Source organism: Rattus norvegicus, chromosome 15, assembly GCF_021556685.1.
Source record: "Rattus norvegicus strain SHRSP/BbbUtx chromosome 15, alternate assembly SHRSP_T2T, whole genome shotgun sequence".
Taxonomy (NCBI): Eukaryota; Metazoa; Chordata; class Mammalia; order Rodentia; family Muridae; genus Rattus; species Rattus norvegicus.
In genome coordinates, this window is record NC_141548.1 from 80,272,501 (window position 1) to 80,295,000 (window position 22,500).

Sequence of the window (22,500 nt, forward strand, 5' to 3'; positions counted from 1 at the left end):
CATATTCTCAAGGCCAGGGAAGATAGGAAACCGCAGATGGGCTGAGAAAAACACGATTCATAAATCCTTAACTGCCTGAGATCGTTGAGAGCAAAACAAAGTAACACTCGTAAAATATTAAACAATCCCAGCTGTGTGAGGGAAGCTTCATTAACAAAAATGGACTCTTTACTGCCGAGCTCAGGGCCTGTGGGTGGAAAGAGTCAAAGAAATCTTAAAAAGAATTCCCTCTGCTATTTCCTCTCATGATTTCTTAACCAACTAATGGAACAATGAAAACATTATCTAGATTGCCCAGTATTTGCCAACGAATAAATATTATTTAAAATGCCATCAATTATTTTCTTCACTTGTGCTCTTTAAAAATGAGCGAATGAAATTATCACTGTCTTTTCTTGGGGACAATTTCACAACCATTGTAAACTTATGGAAGACCAGAGGGACCTGGGTACCAAAACAAAAAGATGACCTCAAGCTTGGAGGGCATCCTTAGTCAAGGGGTTTCTATAACATTTCTGCTTTTAGGAGCGATTAAGCACTTTTGTTTTCAAATCTGTTTTATTATTCAGCTACTTATCTCTCAATACCTAAGCTATTTTTTAGTGCTAAGCTATGAACACCTTCATGATACATATTTCAAGATGGGAAGTTTGCTATAAAAACTCTAACATTTTAGATGGAAATTATGGGATACTGTCATAAAGGGGGATAATTTTAAGGTCCTGCTGCAAAAGCAAATCCAGCATGCCGGTGGTATCTGTCTGAAGAAGCAAGAGATCAATGTCTGTCTGTTAAATGCTAAGAACGTAGATGCTCCAGCCTTAAAGACAAGCTGAGAATTTACTGGACAGATTGTCAATACTTCTAAACATTTCAAGGGCAAAAATATTGCTTTATACAATCTGTGTCACGTTTATTGCAAAAGAAGAACCTAGATTTTTCTTCTGGTTCTGTCAGCACTTTCCCTTTTATTGCGCTGAGATAGATAATTAAGGAGTTCAACAGGGAATAATGCTCTCCAATCCCACATATAGTCATAAGAAAGAGATCACATGCTAAGTAAGGCAAAGGAAAAAAAGGTGTTGCCATGTCTATGTTTTATTTTCTGTCCTCACCAGCACAGTTGCTGACCGTGGGAGCTCTTGGAACCTTTATTGTTAATCTGTAAAGTTGGAAGAACAGAAATATTCTCCATCTTCTAAACAAGAGTTAGTAGCATACGTTGTTAGCCCAGAAGGTTAGTCTTATGAACAAGAGTTAGTGCATATCATTACCTGCTTAGACTAATCCTTACACGGAATGAATAGTTTAGATAAAAAAATAAATTAAATGAGCAGTTTAAGGGGACAATTAGGGAATGGAGGAAGAGAAAAGCATGGAGATGAGAAAGATAAGAAAATACTTACTGTATGCACATGTGGAATTGTCATAAAATATGGTCTGTTGTTTAATTAAAGAAGGGTAATTTTTACAAATGAAAGACTGGATATTTTGTTTAGTAGTTGCGTGTTTATTAGAGAAGACAAGACATTGAGTTGAACCCCAACACTCTCTGTCTCTCTCTCTCTGCCTCTATCTCCATACTTCTCCTCCCAACACATACCAACCAACCATTGGATTCGCAAGAAGTATTTTTCCCCACCAATTTATTGGAATATGTAAGGAGTTGCACAAAGAATATGGGCATGGACATTTAATGTTAAATATGAATAGGCAGTTTTGATCTAGTATTACAATGCTAACTGTTGGTGACTGACTATTGTTAGACATGTAAGGCTTGTTCTGAATCAAAGCTTTCTTTCTCATCAATGATGAAATTCTAGCAAGTTCTTCAGATTTGGAATGTGTCTTTGCCTCCAATCTTGCATGGAAACATTAACTGCTCATGTTGAGGCTTCTGTTATTAACCTCAATTCTTTCTTGAGTACCAAATATACTTATATTAATTAACGTTTTAATAGTAAATAACATTGAATTATATATATGCATTTATATTTAAATATTGACATTTTCTAAAAAGTACAAAATGCATTCACCTATTTCTATAAAAACCCACTTGGTCTTGATTAACAAGTATAGGAGGTGAGTCTACTTGTGGTAGAAAGCTTCAAAAATTACTAATGCAAAGAAATTACACATTAAAAAGAATAACAATGTGTCCATATTTTTATTATGGGGTTCTACTCAAACTTCTACACAGAACTTACTTATCCTTCATTAAGAACTGTTAAAACTGTTATTTCCTTTCTTGCACATGGTAATATCAGAACGTATTTTAAAAAGACAGACCATATTTTCTCAGAATTGGGGTAGAAAAACTGATTTCTTTCAACACGAAGATGGCTATTCGGAGGTGAAATAAAGTCTCATTCGCGGCCAAGGATCCAGTGTCTGAAAAGTTGATATTTTCTTTCTCCGCAGTCCATCAGTGAACATGGAAATGATTACAATGAGAGGCATGTGAGCACTGAAGTCTTTGCCACTGGGCTCTCATAAATCTTGCCAGTTCCCAGTGAACAACACCAAATATTTGCAGCTGAGGAACATTTGGTCTGGCTTAAATTAACATATCGCAGCAGTCAGAAGGCATTAAGCTTTGCCAATGATTTGAAACAATTTTTCCATCTCAGAAGACACACTGGCTTTTATTTAGGTTTCTAGAAGAAGATAGTAGAAACTAAAACAAACGACACGAAACTGGAAGTTGTTAATAAAAAAAAAAGGAAGCGAATAAAGGCGTCTTATCTACTTTGGTAAATTCATTAACACTGTTTATAAGAATCCTGTTGTTCTCATGCAGGCGGCCACCTGAAAGGTTTCGGTTGAAACTTTTAGCTTAAAGTAAACAACAAATCAAAGAATATAGACATCTTTCCTTTTTATTCTATTACAAATTAAAACTGATGAAAACTGCTGTGTAAGAAAATTAATTAGTATCTTCAACTTATAATTTTAAGCAGTCTTAGTAGGCAGAAAAGGAGACATGTGCTGCTTTATGTCTCAAAGATCTGCTCCGTTAAAGGGTTTATCCAGACATGAAGGCCCAAGCCGATCATGTAAAGCAATTTGATGACTAGAACGGGGAACTCTTCAAGTATGAAAGACTCGGAGGAATGGATTCAGCTGATGAAACTGTGGTTCAGAAGGGAGATCAATACAGTCACCCATTTACGGTTAGTCCCACAATCTGGGTGATGGTGCCCCTTCTTTACTGAATAAGATTGGTTGGGGAAAAAGCAGGCTACTGAAGTAGAAAACGATTCTGATTTCAGTTTGCGTGCACAGTTGCGTTACACTGAAATAGTCGTTCCACCTCCCAGTTGTTCATGGATAAAGCAAGGGTAATGACTTCGGCCTTGTAAGTTATTATGGTATTTAGTTAATACCTGACCCATATGGAATGTTATACAAAGGGTAGTTGTTAGTTTCAGTTCTTTTAAAATAGGTTGATGTCATTACTTTTAGCAATTAATAGTTTCTTATGTAGTTTTGCACCTAGTGAGATTTATTAATTGCCCACCATATAACCAAATCTTCCTATAAATAACTGATGAAAATATCTAATGGAAGCCCAGGCTGAAGAAATGAAAACAATTCAGATACTGTGTTTCAAAAGATGTGCAACCTTTTGTTATATAATTTCATGACATATATTAAACAGAATTTTCATATTATTTAAGCATTATCCTACATGCTTGTGTAAGATCTGAAAGTTAGTCCTGGGTTCATTTCCTTTAGGTCTGTGTTTTCTCTGTGGCCTATTCTGCTGGAAAAACAATCTCAAACAAGGTTTGCTGACAATTTAAGATAATTACATCAAACAACGTTTGAGAGAGTGTCTAGTGTGAGATTTGAACTCCTGTCTTCTGCAAGAGCAGTGGGCAACTTTTATTTGTAATATATCTCCCTAGTCACCTACTCTTTTCTTTACTTAAAAATAGATAGGTTTGGAGGTGTGTTCCACGGTGAATTATACATGCCCGGTTACTGTAAACTTGGACAAAACCCTATGGCTGGGGAAGACATGGACCCAAGATAGTTCACATGCCTGTGTCTTGCCTAAATGAATACCTTGTCACACTGCCTTCTAAATATGTTTTCTTATACTTATATATTAAAGAATCTCTTAGCAGGGACAAGAAATTTCCTTTATGCAAAGGAAATATTTAATATAGACTCATATCTGGTCAAAGTAAAGAGAATAAATGTTGATGTTGTCTTTATTACTAGCATGGTTGCCATTTAAAGGTCTAGGGAATCATCTCAGAAGAGAGGGCAGAAGGAATTTAAAATGCGAGCTAGAGGCAAGAGTGTCACGCAATGCTCTCATTCAGACACCATTGCTGCAGAAGTATTCAAATATCAACATCTGTGAAATATCTAGTACTCGAGCTTTCTACCAAGGACAGAGAAGTTGCTCAGAAGACCCTGTATAAGTCGCTTTTCTGTTGTGTAGTAAAATGACAGGAGAGCAAGGGAACTTAAGGAAGGAAGAGTTAATTTTGGCTTAAACTCCAAAATGGATGGAAAGAACCCATAACAGTCATACCAACAGGAAGCAGGGAACCATGAGGACAGACGCCTGAAAGGTCACATCTTTGAGGGCAAGCATGAAGCAGAGAAAACACACTATGACTAGTGTTACTCCCTAATACTTTATCACCTCAACCTGCCCAAACAATGCTGCAAACTGGCAACTACGTGTTCAAATGCTTCAGACCATGGAGAAAATTTATTCCAACAAACATAGGCGCCATCCCTTCGTGAGAGGTCGATGATAGTTAAGGCTGACTGGAATGAGGAATATCATGTTATCTCATGGTTTAGTCACTGAGAGACTAGTCGGGAAAAAGAAAGTATTCAGAGAGAAATAAGGGGCATACCAGAGGCTAATAGTGCGAGTATATTCTTTCCACACACACACACACACACACACACACACACACACACACACACACACACAGAAACACACACACAAACACACACACACATACACACACAAACACACACACAGACACACATACACACACACAGACACACATACACACACACACACACACACACACACACACACACACACATAAACATCCAGTAACAGACAGCATAAAAAGAGGCCAAAAGTTGAAGGAGAGCATGGAAGGATATATGGGAAGGTTTGTAATGAAAATAGGAAAGTGAGAAATTCATATAAAATATGGTTTCAAAGCAAAAACTCCGACACGTATTCATTCTTAGGGATTCATCATGCAGATGCCCCTTAACCTCCGTTTCCATTCAGTGCTGGTCGTGTTTGCTCTATCCATAAGTACGAGTAGCAATGTCCTTAAGAAAATGAATATATTTAACCAAACAAGACTACCTCTCCACCTCTCAAGATTGATTATCTCAAAATAACTTGAACATGAATGACAACAACAAAACTTACACAAGCAGATGTCCTTAATTCTACTAAATACAAATTTTCAGTATGAAATGATGAAGCTAGGTCTACCTGTAAGTAATGCTAACAATATTTGATCCTACCTATAGCACATGCTATATTTAGAACATAGAGAACTTAGTTCAACAGATATGAGATATTATTTCCCATTATAAATTAATTGGGGTTTCTGTATTTCTACAATTAACCACTATATTAGTTTTTTTTTAAAAAATATGAACAGAAAGATGGTTTTATTTGCTTGTTTCTGTGTTTATTTGTTTTGTCAGGAAAATAGAAGCAGTGACACCAAAAACATTTATAGGACCTGAGGATAATTTTCTTCTAGTTAGGTTGATATAAGAGAAACTATAAGTCACATTTTTAAAAGATATTTCCTGGTATATCTAGCAAGAGTGACAAAAAATTTTTACTTCATTTATCTTATCCATTTGTTTGGTAGTCAGCTTTCAAGTTTTTTCAAGTTCCTCATGGGATTGCTTTTACTGTACATGGGAACATCACAATAAGTAGAGGAAAGGGAAGCACCATGTGTAACAGAGGAAGTCAGGTCTATCAGGAGACACTCTGCATAAGACTGCTTTTAACAGGAAATCATAAAGGTGATTTCTGTATGGCCATGTATTAATGTCCATATTAAATTATTTCCTACCAGTCAAGCAAATATCAAAATAATTTTAATAACCCTTATTAACTCTCCAATATTTTATACAAAGAAAGTCCCATGCCTTCCTTGGACTGTAGGAATATAAGATGCTTTGCAGAGCACACATGGACAGACCCATGGCTGCAGCTGCATATGTAGCAGAAGATGGCCTTACTGGGCACCAATAGGAGAAGCCCTTGGTCCTGCCAAGGCTCAAACCCCAGTGTAGGGGAATGTCAGGGCGGGAAGGGGTTTGGTGTGTGGGTGAGAGAACACTCTCATAGAAGCACAGAAAGGAGAGATGAAATAAGAGGTTTATAGATGGGAAACCAGGAAAGGGGATAACATTTGAAATGTAAATAAAAAAATCCAATGAAAAAAAAATGCTTTGCAGTCGTGTATTTTGGCTTTAGGGTTTAAGGAAATGCAACCGAAGTTTCCACAATGAGGTGTATCGAAGAAAAGCATATGTGGATGCCTTTAACAAGGGCCCCCTTTCTCTATGTTTGTACCCAATAATAAGTGTGTGAGGTGAGGGTAGATAGGGCCGAGTCAGGAAATTAGACATCTTATCTTCAGGTTGGCTAAATAAGGACCAATAACCTCGGCCTGCTACACTCAGCGATAGCTGCCTTTACAAATGAAATTTTGACTTCTTCATGGCTTAGCTAAAGGAAGACACTATCAGTAGACCTGAATTTCTGTGCAATATGAGTAAAAGATTTCAACATCTGACAGGGAAAATGAAACAACTGATAAAGGATCTCTGAAATGTCCTCTCAATGCCAGGCAACATTTTTATGTTGATTTGCTTTTTTATTACTGTTTACTCCCATCTCAGGTGCACTAAAACACAAAACACACGAAGCGACAGAAAAGTCAAACAGCAGGAAACACCATCAAGGTGACAGTCTCCTTAAAGGAGAGTTCACTGCCTTACACTACAATTGTGCTTGCTGCCCTAACTGCTTGCTTACTTTGATAAGAATGTGAAGAATTCAAAGTCATTAGGGGAAATGTTATCATAATAATATCTGCAGACATCATTAAGGAAAGGAAGATTGTTTCTGCAAACTCATGTTCTGCATTTAAAACTAACAAAATTCTAAGCATCAGAACATTTCTTTCCAAACACAAACAGCATTTTTTCAGCTCTTCCAAGCCTACACTGCAGCTACTTAGAAGGTCAAGAAAAGGAGAGGCGTCAGGTAAATGAAAATAGGAGCCTGAAACTTTAATTTCAACGCCTTAATTAATAAGAGACAATTCTGAAAATAGCACAGGTGAATGTTTAGTTTTAAAAATGACAAAAGTAGGGGGTTGGGGATTTAGCTCAGTGGTAGAGCGCTTGCCTAGGAAGTGCAAGGCCCTGGGTTCGGTCCCCAGCTCCGAAAAAAAAAATGACAAAAGTATGTAGATGATTTGACATATAATACAATGAAAAATAACATTATAGCTCGTGTGTAATAGTCTACTACTTGGGGAAGAAACATTCAGAATTATTCAAAATTAAACTGTTAAAATCAAAGAAGGTTTTTAATTTTCTTCCAATTTAGAGTTTACTTTAGTTTATTTGCTTTTGGTGTAAGTAATTTTGTTAAACTTCTAGATAAAGGTAGTTTCATTTCATGTAATAAACAGTGAGAAACACAAGCTAAAATCACTTGGGGAAAAAGTACAAAAAAATTAACTGTCTAAATGGAATGTTAGAACAATAAATCAAAGTCAGTATATTATATTCCTTAAAATTATTATAATAACAATAGATGTGTATATAATCCATTGTATTATATAAAATGCAAAAGGGATATTTATGAGAGCAAACTTGTCAAAGTTTTGCTGTTTTGTGTCATTCTCACAGTGGGTAACATGATGCTAGCTGAAACTTGGTATAATCAAACATTAAGTAGTATTTTCAAAGAGTTTGCCTATTTAGATCTTAAACACCTAATCAGTAATTTCTATTTCCAAGTTGCTTATAGGCGGTTTAAGATCCATCGCTCAACAGCAAAATAATTTTTTTTCCTGATATGATTTCTCATTAAATTCTAGAATGGGTTCCTTAGTTATAATCTATTAAAAGAATCAGAAATGAACAAAAATGAATGATTAACTGAAATTTTATAAATTATAAAGTGAAATAGAATGAGCAGAATGCACAAACCATGCATTACAGCTCGTGTGCCTTTGTTAAGGATGTTATGAAGGCTCTCAGTGTTCTCATCAGTACCGTCCAGCTTTCCCCACCACGTTTTCCTGGTGCTTATACATTACACAGCAGCTATGTGGACTGAGTGCTTGGAAGTCATCTCTCATTTATGCACAAAAGAGGATTTATATGTTTTGATTAACTCCCACAAACACACGAAAATTGAGGGGCATTTTATGACGACCAAATACTTTTACGGATATGTTCAACACTGAATAAACTTCAAGACTATTTTTAAATATTTGAAATAATAGTTAAGCATTGCCTCCCAACTTGACTGAGGCAAAAAAAAAAAATCGTACTTAATTGAGAATACTTTGGTGGCTGAAGAGTTTCTTTGTTTAGAGTCAAAATTTTGTACCAGTTGTGGAAAGTTGTTTAAACACTTCCTGGTCTTCTAAGGCATTACATTCTCTGAATGCTGAGTGCCCTTGTTTGTTATATGTGATAAGCTAATGAACTTCTTTCGTGAGCTTTATTGCAGTTAAAACTTTGGTCTTCGGGGCCGGTAAGACGGTTTAGCAGTTTAAGGCCCTGGAAGCCACGTCTTACGATCTGTCCTCAGTCTCTGCGACCCGCGTGGCAGAGAGAACTGACGCCCACAAGTTCCTTTATACTTCTGTGGCACAGCCACGCACACTGCATTTTATGTAAATAAATAATTAAAAATGTTTTGACTTCGTTTCCTATTTATCGCTTTGATCTTCTCCCGTTGCCTTATTGCACCACTTACAGTTTCCGATATTAAAACAAGAGGTTTGAAGACAATGCACGTCCTTCTCCTGTTCCTGATTTTAGGGGGAAATGCTTCGACTTTCTCTCAGATGAGGGTACTGTTGACAATGGGCAGCTTTTATCTTTTGGTCTATTTATGTGAGGGGTTTCCTTTACTGATTTATATGTGTCGGTTTATCCCTGTGTCTGTGCCATTTCACCAACTTAAGCATAGTGAGTAATCTTTTTCACTTTTTTTTTGTTTTGGTTGCAAGTATTTATTATACTATTTGGATCTATTCTCATAAGAAATATCAATATGTGATTCCCTTTCTGTTCTCGTAGTGGGGTCTTTGAACAGTTTTGTTAGTCAAGATAATAGTGGCGCCATCCAAAGATTTAGTAAATAATCGTTTGTTTTCATTTTTTTGGAATAATTTGAGCATTGTTGGTGAAAATTCTTCCTTTGGTGGTTTAGGGGATCAATTTGGCACCTGCTGTTTGTTTCTTGGGAGATGTTCATCACTACTGCTTTTTCACTAGAGGCTATGAGTCTGTTAAATTGTCTTTTAAACCTTGATTTAATTTTGGAAGGTCATATATATAAAGAAATTCATTTATTTATTTTATGTTCTCCAGTTTGCATAACTCCACCCTCACCGGAAACGTTTCATGCTAATACTAGGTGATAAGAACACAGAGACCCACAATTGGACAGGGTAGAAAGGAGAGGCTCTAGAGCAATCTGAATAAGTGGGCTGCCCTTACCATATCCCCTCCATTCCTTCCTCAGGGTTTTATGTGGGAGAGGATGAAGAAATGTTATAAAATGCAGTGAAATAGTTGAGAACTCTGAGGGAACAGCATTTCCAGAGTCGAAAGGGCTGGTGTATATATGAACTCAGAGAGAATCTGACAGCATTAAAAGACCTACACTGGTTCAAACCACAAAGCATCCCAGGATGAGGAAAAAGAAGTGGAAACAAATTTCCACGCTCAATCTAGAAGCTGTTGGTAATCAATAAGTGTTTAGAATGGCAAAATCCGTTTTCTCCAATGGAGTGCCGACGAATCTGTGAACCACCCTCCAGAATAGGCTCCAAGCATACGAGTAGTGGGAACACAAACAGACTCTCTGCTCTGCACTTTAAAAACGGAACTTCTTCCTGGAGCCTGAGCAGTGTGAAGAAGCACCGAGGACGACCCCCGGATGGACCAAACTGCACACTGCTGCTGGATACCCGTGTTCAGTGCCAATGTCCCCTGCTGCCGCCGCCATGCCCAAAAGAAAGGCTGAAGAAGACAAAGCCAAGGTGAAGGACGAGCCACAGAGAAGATCTGCAAGGTGGTCTGCTAAGCCTACTCCTCCAAGGCCAGAGCAAAAGCCTAAAACGTACCCTGCAAAGAAGGGAGAGAAGGTTCCCAAGGGGGAAAAGGGGGAAAGCCGATGCCAGTAAGGATGTGAGTAATCCTGCAGAAATTGGAGGTAACAAAACAGACCAGGCACAGAAATCTGAAGATGCTGGAGGTGCCAAGTGACGTGTGTGCATTTTTTATAACTGTGTACTTCTGGTGACTGTACAGTTTGGAATGCTATTTTTTTATCCAGTTTTATAAAAATGCAGGATTTTTGTTTTACTTTTCTTTAAACTATATTTTTAGCATACACAACACTGGGGTGGGGGTGGAATCATGTATCACTAAAATAAAAATCACCCAAGCTAGAGTGAGGACAGAAAACCTCTTTCCTAGATAATTTTGAAAGGCTCCTGTTGACTTCCAGGAAAGACATCCTGGTCTTGCATAGGTAGCCACCAAGAAAAAAAAACAAAAACAAAAAAAAAAAAAACCAAAAAAAAAAAAAAACCAAAAAACAAACAAACAAACAAACAAAGACCTTGTGGTCTGGAGAAACTCTAAATTTGTTTTTATATCCAGTTCCCCTGTACCATTGACATAGACTTAATTCCCTTAAAACCAGAGACCTGTTGGAACCTGACTCCCAAAATTGGTTTTCTAGTCTATTGGGCGATGTGGACTCTGCAGTGACATCATTGAGTGTTCTCAGAAGATCGCTGGTTCCTTTAATAAAAGATTGTGGATCTTCAGATTGATAATTCTGCCATGTTCAGTTCCTGAAAGTCAGGGCCGACTTGTGAGAAGTTGTTAAACAACACCCTTAATGTGAAATGTCAACCCTCACTCTAAGCTACTTTCCCCCTTTTAAAGCATGGAATGAAGATTTGACTGGGTTTTATAGTGGAGTTCTGATTTCAGTAGTCTATACAAGAAGGGAATTTGGAAGTTCTTGAATATTGTTGATTGTCTGCCCATGTCCTGCCGGAAACACCATGACTGGTTATGAAAAGTATTTTTAATAAAGCTGGTTACAGTTAAAAAAATAAATAAGTAAACTTCTTTGTTTTAGTATTTTTATCTTATTTTTTCAAAGTTTCCTTGGGTTGATTTTCATCCTTTTGTCTTTATTTTTAAATTTTTGGAAAGAGAAAGAACATGAAGTCAGGTGGGTAGGGTTATGGGTAGGATCTGAAATAGGAATGAAAGGTTGTGTAGATGGAGTTGACCTGTGCTTATTCCTGTGAGGGATTTTCTTAACTCTCTCAGTTGAGGTGGAAAGGGTCATCCTGCACTGGGGAAGAGCCACTTCTTGGGCAAAGGCCTGGACTGAAGGAAGAGGCATTCAGTGAGCAGAGCAGCAGAATGGCTGCAATGAATCTTGGCTCTCTGCGTTGGACTGAATGGGATACGGCCAGCTGTTTCAAGGGTCTCTTGCTCTGGCTAGGATGGACCATAACTTGGAATTACCAAATAAATCCTTTCTTCTGTATAATCCTTTGCTCTGAGTATTTTACAACAGCAACAGGAAAGGAAACTAACACAGCTTTTATGTATTGTTGATATCCTTCAGGTTGCATGTTTCTTGATAAGAGCAAAGGGCATATCATACTTAAAGCATTTTGGCTCTGTCTTGCCTTCCCCATTAGAAACTGCATTGTTCCTCTTTGTGTTTTCCTTTCGCTTAAATAGTGTGAGATAGTGAACAGTTGCTGAATATTTGATGATGAATACAGATGTGCATAAAAGTAGATACTAGTAAGAGGAACAGTGTTGTTTCTGGTACTCTTCTTTTCTGATGTTATTTCTCCTTCCCTCCTTCCTTGCTTCTTTCCTTCCCTTTTCTCTTTTTATACCTTATCATCATTTATAAAAGTGTGATTTCAGATATTGATAATAATTAAGTAGCAAAATCCAACTTTGCTAGAAGAGAATTAAAATTTAAAAGAATATTAAGTAAATGAAAATAACGTAATTAAAAGCCCTAGAAGACTTTCTACGGCCCAAGTCTCCGCCCAAAAATGATGTCATCACGCCAAGTCTGCCAGTCTTTATTAGTGCTTCATGTCAGTACATGAGCTAAACCTTTTCAGAATTAAGGCCAGCATGAGGTGGCTTTATCTGACATCACGGGAGGGGAGGTCCTTGGTCCTGTGGAGGTTTGATGCCACGGTGTAGGGGGAAGCTAGAGCAGTGAGGCAAGAGTGGAGGATTGTAGAGAGCGGCGCGGCGAAACAAAGATGGTGCCGACATCCAGCCTTGTCTAGATATAAACGACTTACTGCGCATGTGCAGGCTTGTCCCCTTGCTAGGGCTCCCTCTAGTGGTGAACAGCGGTACTGCACATGTGCGGTTTATGCACCAGGTGTCAGTTGACCGTTAATATGCTAATGAGGTGATTCATTCTCCGCCAATCCCTGGAGGACAAGTAGTGGGGTGATCCAAGCCCCACCAATCCCTGAGAGTTAATTAGCATACTGTTGTCTATATAAGCCGAGCGATTTTGCTGCTCGGGGTCCCTGTTCAGAAGAGCTGTTCAGAAGAGCTGTAACACTGAGAATAGCTGTAACACTGAGAAGAGCTGTAACACTGAGAAGAGCTGTAACACTGAGAAGAGCTGTAACACTGAGAAGAGCTGTAACACTAAGAAGAGCTGTAACACTAAGAGAGCTGTAACACAGTAAAGGTTTGCTCGCAGAAGAATCCTGTTGCCGCGGGACGTTCTTGCTGGCGGGACATTAGGCGTGCGACAGAGAATCACAGTCTTAAAGACAAAGGGGAGGGGAGACAGGGGCATAGAGGTTTGTGGAGGGGTAACTATGAACGGGGATAACATTTGAAACGTAAACGAATAAAATGATTAATAAAAATTAATGACGAATGAATGACTAGATAGGCTCGCTATACACTCTGGGGTTATTTCTATGAAGACATATGCACACAAATGAACTAGACTTCTATTTTCCTTTTTTAATGAAATAAAGCATGGATCATGAAAATATTTTAAAAATACATCCATATAGGCTACAATCTGAACGTTCAATGGACTTTCTCTTCCTCCTCCAAAAGTGCAAGCCTATTCACCATGAATACTCTCAAATTACAGTAGTAATAAATGATAACTGCTCCTCCTAACTCCAATCCATTGCCCTTTAGCCATTCAAGACTGATGGTTTCTGAGAGTGAGAAAATAGAGTGTATTTAAAAATTTCTAAGGTTAAAAATCTGGTTGAATGTTCAATGGGAACTTTTGATGCTGTGGTTCAGTTCAATCCTTCAACACAATGGCAACACGTGAGCGTAGCTTTAAACTGTCTTGTTTAGGATATTTTGTTTTCCTCAAAGGAAAAACAGTTACCTCTTGGACACATATGTTATTACTGAGGTTTGAAGAATCAACATAGGAGAAGGAAATCATTGGAGATCCTGCCTTCTGTACAAGAGTTACTAGTAAGAGGGGCAGATATTTCACAGGCTGTAAACTGGAGGAGAAATGATAACACTATGTTGAAAGACTCTTATAATGCCATCTATGAGCCAAAGGCTAGTGAACTGCAAGTACATTTGAAGTAAGAGAATACTTTGCTCTAGTCTGAAGGGTATTGTTCCTGCATTCCCCTTTAATAGCTTTTATATCCATAATGTTGGTAAATAAGAAATGTCATTCCAGAAGATCAGACTGTAGACCTTTGAGTGTCAGAGGAAATACAACATCCAGACAGAGTAAAGGTGACACTGACTGGCACTGACCTATCATAAAAAAGTTGCCTCTAAAATGAGTTCAGAAGGAGATCCTGTGAATATGTTTGATGCTAAGTCTGTGCGAGTCTTTAAACTTTAATAAAATGCAAAGCATAAACTACTAAATTCTCCACATGAACTCTCTAGGAGAGCAATGAACGAAACCAATCTTTTGCAGTTTCTGGAGCTTTTAAAAACAGGAGTGATACAATCGTACCAAAACATCAAAACAGTTAGCAACAACACACATGTATTAAGTCTAAAAGCATTTTCCAGTACTCAATACCTTCCTTTCCCAAAAAGCTTGCACTCATTTTATTTAAACAATCAATGTCTCATCATCAAAACAATACTAGTTCTGTTTTAGCATTACTAAATCTTTACAATCCTTTAAAAAGACAGGAACGGAGGAGTAACGTGAAGTCAACAGGATAACTGAAGTGTTTAAATTATTTTAGGCAGGTATTGATATCTCCCTTAATCATCTCCTGTAAATCACATCTCGAGCCTGAAGAGTGCACAGTTATATATTTTAATATGGTGAATTAGAATCTAAGTATTTATATGTATATTCTAAGTACAGATACAATTTAAACTGCTATGGTCGTATGATAGATACATGTCTTTGCAAAGAAGAAAAGAATGGAGAAGATAATTTTCTCCTTGCTATTTTATCAGCACTTTCCATGAGCATGGCTGTTGGTATTATTTTTGTCAAATCCTGGTTTGCTTCGGTCTTTTGAACTTGCATGTTCTATGGCCCGTAGTGATATTCATTGATGGATGCCCTTGGTATTCAGAAAAAAATGCTTCTCTCTGCCTCTTTACAGCAAAGTTCAACAGTGACAACCCGAGATTAGTATGTATGCACCTTTTCAGTTACAGATTTCAAGAAATAAGTCTTTTGAAAGGCTGGGGAGAACAAAGCTGAATCTCTGAGAGTTTACTTTTGAAATTAACTGTTTGATTCTCAACCAGAACAGCATATATCTGGCTAACAGAAATGACAGTATGCATTGCATTCACAAATACCTTCAAAATTTTAAATTGTACCTCTGATCAACATAAGAACTCACACTAATATGTACAAATTTCCTACATGTATTAACACTTTTAACTAAAGAATGCCTGTCTTTGGGGATCTTATGTATGAATATATTAGTGAATTCCATTGAGGGCAACATAAAGAAGAAACAAAGGTTTTTAAAATAATTTTTGAATGAACCAATTGAGGGCTAAACTTTGCAAATCACGATATATAAATCAACGTTTTTAATGATAGAAAGTTTTGCCTCGTTTGAAAGAATGTGCAATGGGAAAGGATATGACAGTGGGAAGAATGCAGTCGTGAAATAATTCTACTTCCAATGGTCTCATCTAGTTTTACTATGTGGAAGGCATGGTTTAACCATGATTTAAAAAAATTCTTCTCTTAATTGCATCAGGACAGTAGAAATTTATCTCCAGCATCAAGAAAGTAACACACTATTGGTTTAAGATAAGCTGTATGTATTTATAACTATATAATTTATTCTACATTTTATAACACGTGCTTTTATACTATGGATCCATCAACAGTGTAACATAATTGGAAAATATTTCTAATTAGATTCTTTATCGTAGCCCTAACAGAGATGCATTCCAACTAATACCGAAGTATACCTGGCTGCATTTTATCATGCATTAGAGATTTTAATCAGGTAATCTGCACAGCATCTGGGAACGCAAGCAGAGGCAAAGTCTGCCATAACAAAGGCACTGTAACAGTTCACCTTCAGTGAAGAACAATAATGCATTATTAAATTCACTTTCCTGCCCAGTGGTTACACTTAGCTGACCACAGCAAATTCGCTCTCTGCCTGGTCCTCACAACTTGGCAGAAAAATAGATTCTGTCACATTTAACGGGTTTCAAAAATGACAGGATGCCTCTTCTGTTTTAACTATGAACCGTAATCTCTCAGAAGTAAATATAATTATACATTCTTTTGGTCTTGTCATTCTGAGGATAGATTCTGCACGTAGGATATCATTAAACCATATATTGCCATAACTATCATTAATGAGTGGAACTTACACTATGTATCAAATTCCCAGATTTATCATAGGACCCTCATCCTCTGTAGCAACATTATTCTCATAATTCAGCAATTATCTTTGAGTTTACCTCACACAAATCAGTGTACATCTAGCAAAATTAATGTCATCTTGTATAATACTGCCTAAAAATATTCAGGAAAAATATATAGTCATTCATTAATTATCAAAATTTAAAAATATATCATTTATCTGTTAATCACACCATCTCCTTCCTGTATATGTACATAGGTATTTTATCATGTCGATTACACAGATTGTATCATGTTCCCTGTCTTAAATATATCAAGCATGGTAAATTCTGATGGGCAAAATTTATAATTAGCTTTCTAACTTTCCCAGTAAATTTTTATAAAAATAAGATCAAATATTGGAGGTATTACTTATGAATAATTCAACAACCCAAATAGTCCAATTAAAAATAGGGTATAGAATTAAACAGAGAATTCTCCACACAGGACTCTGGAATGGCCGAGAAGCACTTAAAGAAATGTACAACATCCTCATTCAGCAGGGAAAGGCCAATCCAAACAACTCTGAGGTTCTGTCTCACACAAGAGCTAAGATCAAAAGCTCAAAAGCTTGCACGCGCTGGTGAGGATCTAGAGCAAGGGGAGCACTCATTTATTGCAGGCGGGAGTGCAAACTTCTACAACCACTTTGGAAATCAATTTGGTGTTTCCTCGGAAAACTGGAAATAGTTCTACCCCAAGACCCAGCTATACCACTCCTGGATATACACCCAAAAGATCCTCCAGCATCTCATAGAGACACTTGCTCAACTATGTTCATAGCAGCTTTCTTTGAAACACTCAAAAACTGCAAACAACCTACATGCCCCTCGTTTGAAGAATGAAAAGAGAAAGTGTGGTACATCTACACAATGGAATACTATTCAGCTATTAAAAAGAAAGACATCATGAATTTTGAAGGCAAATGATGGAACTTGAGAATAACTTCCTAAATGAGATATTAAAATTCCAAAAGAACATGCATGGTATGTATTCACTTGTAAGGAACACAGTTAACAGTTACACTCCACAGACACAAAAAAGCTAAGGAAGAAGGAAGGTCCAAGACAGGAAGCTTGAATCTCATTTAGAAGGGGGAATAAAATAGTCATAAGAGGTGGATGGAGGGAGAGAAGTTACAGGGCCAGGTGATGGGGAGGGGTATTGGAGATTCAGGGTCAGGTATGGGGAGGGCAGGAGAGATAGCTACATGACAACGAAAATTAATGGGAATCTGCAACTAACAGGGGTGAAGATGTGGGGGTGCATTTCCAGGATGAGACATAGACCTCATAAGGGAGGCACCCAAGAATCAATATGGGATGACCTTAGCAGTGACTCACTCACTGCATTGGTGTTATTTTAAGGAAAATAATTGTAAATGGCACCATAGAAATTCCAATTTAGAATGTTTTATACTTAGGTGGAAAGGATCCACTTACCCTTAACAAAGGAGGATTGCTTCCGTACATAACAACAAATGTTAGTTATACAAGGAAATATCTCTAGAATTTATTGGAAATTCTCAACACTGGCCCATATGGCTTGTTTTATTTCTCAGTGGTTTCTAGTATTGATGATATAGGAAAAGGAAAAGAGCTATGGTTGTTTGTTTTAGTATTTAATTATTCAAATAAAATATCTAATGCCTTCAACAAAAAAGTGAATGTTGGAAAATACAATTAAATTACATCCCCTGGTACTATGTGACAGCTGACTATTTGAAACCTAAGTACATTTATCTCTTTATAAGAAGCATGTGGACTTTGCAATTTAGATGCACACCTTATTGACTGTGTCCCATTTTAAACATGGTTTTGAGAGTGTGCATTGCTTCTAAGATTTTTATAAATTTTGGTGATAATATGCTAATCATTGTAATAAAATTCTTCTGCAATAATTAAATGAAAACAGTGAAATTTTCCTGGCATTTCAGTGACATTTTTACATGGTGTTAAGAGTTAATTTTTTTTAATCTCTTAAGGTGCCCTGTGGTATTTGCAGGGGAATTGTTTTCAATTATTTTGATTCTAGAAGTTTAATAAATTAGTCACTACAGAGTTCTATGGAGCTTTTAAAACATTTAATGTCCGTCAGTGTGCTATCTTCTTAAAAACTTACTGACATTTATGGCTAAATCACTGAACTTTGCCCAGGCATTATTTTCAGCACTATAAGTTTTAAAATTATAAATCAAATATCAAAGTATGTTATGATGCAGGAATATATTTGGAGTTGAAGGGGGAAATATAGCTTATTCTTATATATGATTAATTTGTACATGCTCTAAGCTTTTCTATTTTGTGTGAGATGGTTACGTTCTTAGGTATATAAAGGAATTTTAAAAAGATATTTTTAGAGTTTATGATTCTTATTGCTAGTGTCATGATTGTAATTTCTAACATCTTTCTTAAATTCTTCTGTTAGACATAAATTTCTCTTTTGTGGCTTGTCTAGTCCACAGTGAGTGGATGGCCACATACTTGAGACTATATAGGGAGTTTTACTAGAACTCAGTGCATTAACAATTGTAAGGTCATAGAGCTAGGTGAGTGTTGGGGGTAGATCTGCATGAGAATGGACAAGGGGCTTTTGAATAATCAGAGCACAATATGTAAAATCTTCAAAGAATTGCTAAAATGTATTTTAAAAGTTTTTCTACTCTCCTGTCACTACCATGTGGCATATCTGAGATCCATGACTTTTTCAAACATGAAAATTTGAAAATTAGACAACCTTTATGACTATGTAGAGAAAAGAAAATATCATAGACTACCTTGCTTGGATGCTGACCATTTGACTGTATATTTAATATTAAATTTTGAAAATATTGGGACATTTGAGGAGATTCAAACATAGATGTGTACAACACCAGCAGTATTTAAAGCCTTGGGCAAAAAGTTTGTAAGGCCTTCTAGAATGACAAGGATCATGTTAAGTCAAATTAAAAAAAAAAAAAAACAGGACTCCCCTATCATTAGCCTAGATTTCTCTCCTTTTTTTCATTTTAAAAGAGGGAAAGATTATTTATATTTGAATACAACATGGTTACATTTAACTATATTGACTCTAAGTAACTCCGAAGAACAGAATTTTATTTAATTATATAACTTTTGACTGACTCAGACTGGATGACTGCTAGACTCAGGACCTGTTCCTCATGAGATTGTGTTATAGTCTATAACTCAGTGTCATCTTTCCTTCCATTTTGAATATTATTCTAGATAATGTAACACGTAAACCAAAGATTCTTAGATGACTAAGAAAAGGTTTTTTTTTTTTTGAGAAATATCTCTTTTCTGTCGAAATAAGTATGTGCCTTTGTGTGGTATTTTCACATCGACAAGTGGATAAGGAGTTGAATTTCGCTTTAGACCTCAACAGGTAATTTCAGTTACCCTTCCTGATGGTATGGTTTTTCAATGACACAAATAGTCGCTCACAATATGAGGAAGGGAGCAAATATGCTATCCTTAAATTCTCTATCTCTCTTCACTTAGGTTTTTCTTTCAGATAAAATAGGAAGATGGATACTGGCTTAGAGAAAAATAGTATGCATTTAAAAATTTTCTCCTTTATTACAACAGGTACAGCTATATCATGCTCAGTTTCTTTTCTCGGATATAAATAACTATGAAACTCAAAGAAGCCTTTTCAGACACATTTGAAAACACTCTTCTATTCACACTACCTTCTTAAGAAAGGTATTCTTCTTCTATTCACATCTACCTTCTGACTTAAGATGATAATTTTTTTGTATATTTTTCTAGATTTATTCCAGTCTTTTCTCTAAAATATAAAATGTCTACAATTCTCAGGCTAACTGCAGGTATTGAAATCTATCCACGAAGTAGGCCTCTGAGAAAAGAAATAGAAATATTTTTGTGTACTTGTCGACTTGAAAAAGAGCATATGACAACTACTAACCCAGCATGATCCCTAACTAAAGTCTGAACATTTATTCTTATACTCACAAATATTATCCCTCATCAAGGGAACTTCAGTTTGCAACAGATGGGAAATATTATAGAAAACCACAACCAACCAAATTGCAAAGTTGTTGAGCTCAGACCCAATGAGTACATCCTCAAAACAAGTCTAGCACCTAAAGGCTCAGAGAACAATGAAGAAGAGGGGGAGGTAAGGATTATATGAGTCTGGGAACATGGCGGTGTGCTATAAGACCTTGGCCTTAGTAATATCAGAAGCTAAATTCATAAGGTCTCTACAAATGTGAGCTAACCCGGGATAACATGGAAGGACATGTCAATGCTGGCAAGGAAAAGCCCCTGAGACCTCAACCTTAAAGGACATGGGCAACTGAGGACATTTATGAGCCATAGAGTTGGGCTTCTCTAGCATGAGGACATTAATTCATTCTCTATTATGAAATTGTTAGTACATAAAACATGTGTACTATAAAAGCGACTTGAGTTTGGCTGATTTAATTGTTGTCTTGCAGGTTTATTGATAAATAAGCTCACCCTTTCCACTTCTTTTCTGAACTCTGGTTGGTTGGTTCAACTTAGCTGTTCTGGTTCTAACTCCTCTCCAAGCTGACGTTCAGTCTGGCTTCTCTCGACTTCTGAATGAATTGTTCTGCTTGGCCTCAAACTAACTCTGGCAATTGGTTTTATTCTTCTGTATCCTCATTCCCTGGTGTCAACTGCCTCTGCTGATCTGCACAGAACTGCATAAACTCATGAACAAACTCAACACTGCACTGCACTCACTTCACAGACTCCCAACTAACCAAATCTTCCTCCCTGAACTGCTCTCTTTAAATAGCTTCTCTTTCCTGTGCTGTTCTCAGAGAAGTTGGGCATATTCTAGCTCTGACTCATTCTGTCAACTATTTCTCTTTTTGTCATTTTGTCTGCCCCTCATTTAGACACTATTTTCAAACATGGCTGCTTCCTTCACAAACTAACTTTACCTTTAAAGGTATGTACAAAGGATGTTTCTGTATTTCAGCCAGAGGGATTAAATGTGTGTAGTGTGTCTGCATTCAATGGCATCTCACAAAGTGAGATGTGTCTATGAATGTGATCCCTTGCCTGAGAAACCATGCCACTAGACTAAAATTTCTCTGCAGTATACAAGTAACACTCCACTTACAGAGCAGGATATAAACACATGCATATATATGCATATGCACATATATGCGTGTAACAATCTTTAACAAAGGAAGAGGCTATGAATTTGAAAGAGGGGTATGCAGGATTTTTGGAGGAAGGAAAGTAAGGGGTGTGATGTAATTATATTATAATTTTAAAAGTGGAACATTGTGCAAATAGTAAATGATGTCCTGAGGCACATAGTTACTTTTACTTTTTAAATAGTTTTATTTTTCTTGGATATTTTATGTATTTACATTTCAAATGTCATCCCCTTTCCCCCCCTCCCATACCCACGCCCCCTAGTTCTATGAGGATGCTACCATTCCCACTCACCCACTCCAATCTCCTTTTAAAAAATAATGTATTTGAGGCAAACAGAATGCATGGTACTCTTAAAAATTACATATACATACATACATATATATGTGTGTGGGTATGTATATATATATGTAAATGTATATTTTTCCCTCAGTATCAGAAACTTCATTAAAAAGTATTTTGTTTGTATCATGAAAGTATGATGTCTTAGATATTTCACTTAAAATTAATCTATAAACTTTTATCAAGGAGTTTGTTACATAGGTAAAAATAGCAAATGGCTGGGTATATGAACAAATAGGGAGAAATCTCGTTTGCTGTACAAATGAATCATCATTAAAATATTTTAAGAAAATAATTCACAATGATTTTACGTCCATGTTAGGAGATTATGTCTTTAAAACCATCTCAAACTGTTCCACAGATATTAGCTGGTGTGTTCTATGTGATACCAGTCATGTCAAAAGACAATTGAAAAGATATATCATTTCATATTTATTCAACATACTACACTGCGCCAGCCTACTGTAGGTATTGATAACACTACTATATCTATACTGTGCTTGTATGTTAGAACCCTTTCTTCTTCAGATTCAATGCTAAGATTCTCTGATCTTCCGATTTCAAAACATGCCAATGCCCTGTGCATATTTCAGTTGACTGAGGCCTTAACAAAACTGTTCACTTGGAGCATTAACATGTGAGAGTCTGCTAAATAAATTATTCGGTATACTACCACTAGAATTACCTTGTTGCTTTGTACTGTCTGTGTTCTGGAGACACAACAGGACTGTGGCTTACCTATACAGATGGAAATGTACTTTATTCTTATAATGATATTTTAGGTAC

The 22,500-nt window shown here is 36.7% G+C and overlaps 1 protein-coding gene and 1 pseudogene across 2 annotated transcripts in view; one reads left to right on the forward strand and one right to left on the reverse strand.

Moving 5' to 3' along the window:
- The window catches only part of Dach1 (dachshund family transcription factor 1), a 388,024-nt gene that overhangs the window by 82,361 nt on the left and 283,163 nt on the right, over nucleotides 1-22,500 (reverse strand). The window lies entirely within an intron of this gene.
- Hmgn4-ps4 (high mobility group nucleosomal binding domain 4, pseudogene 4) lies at nucleotides 10,185-10,554 on the forward strand (annotated as a pseudogene).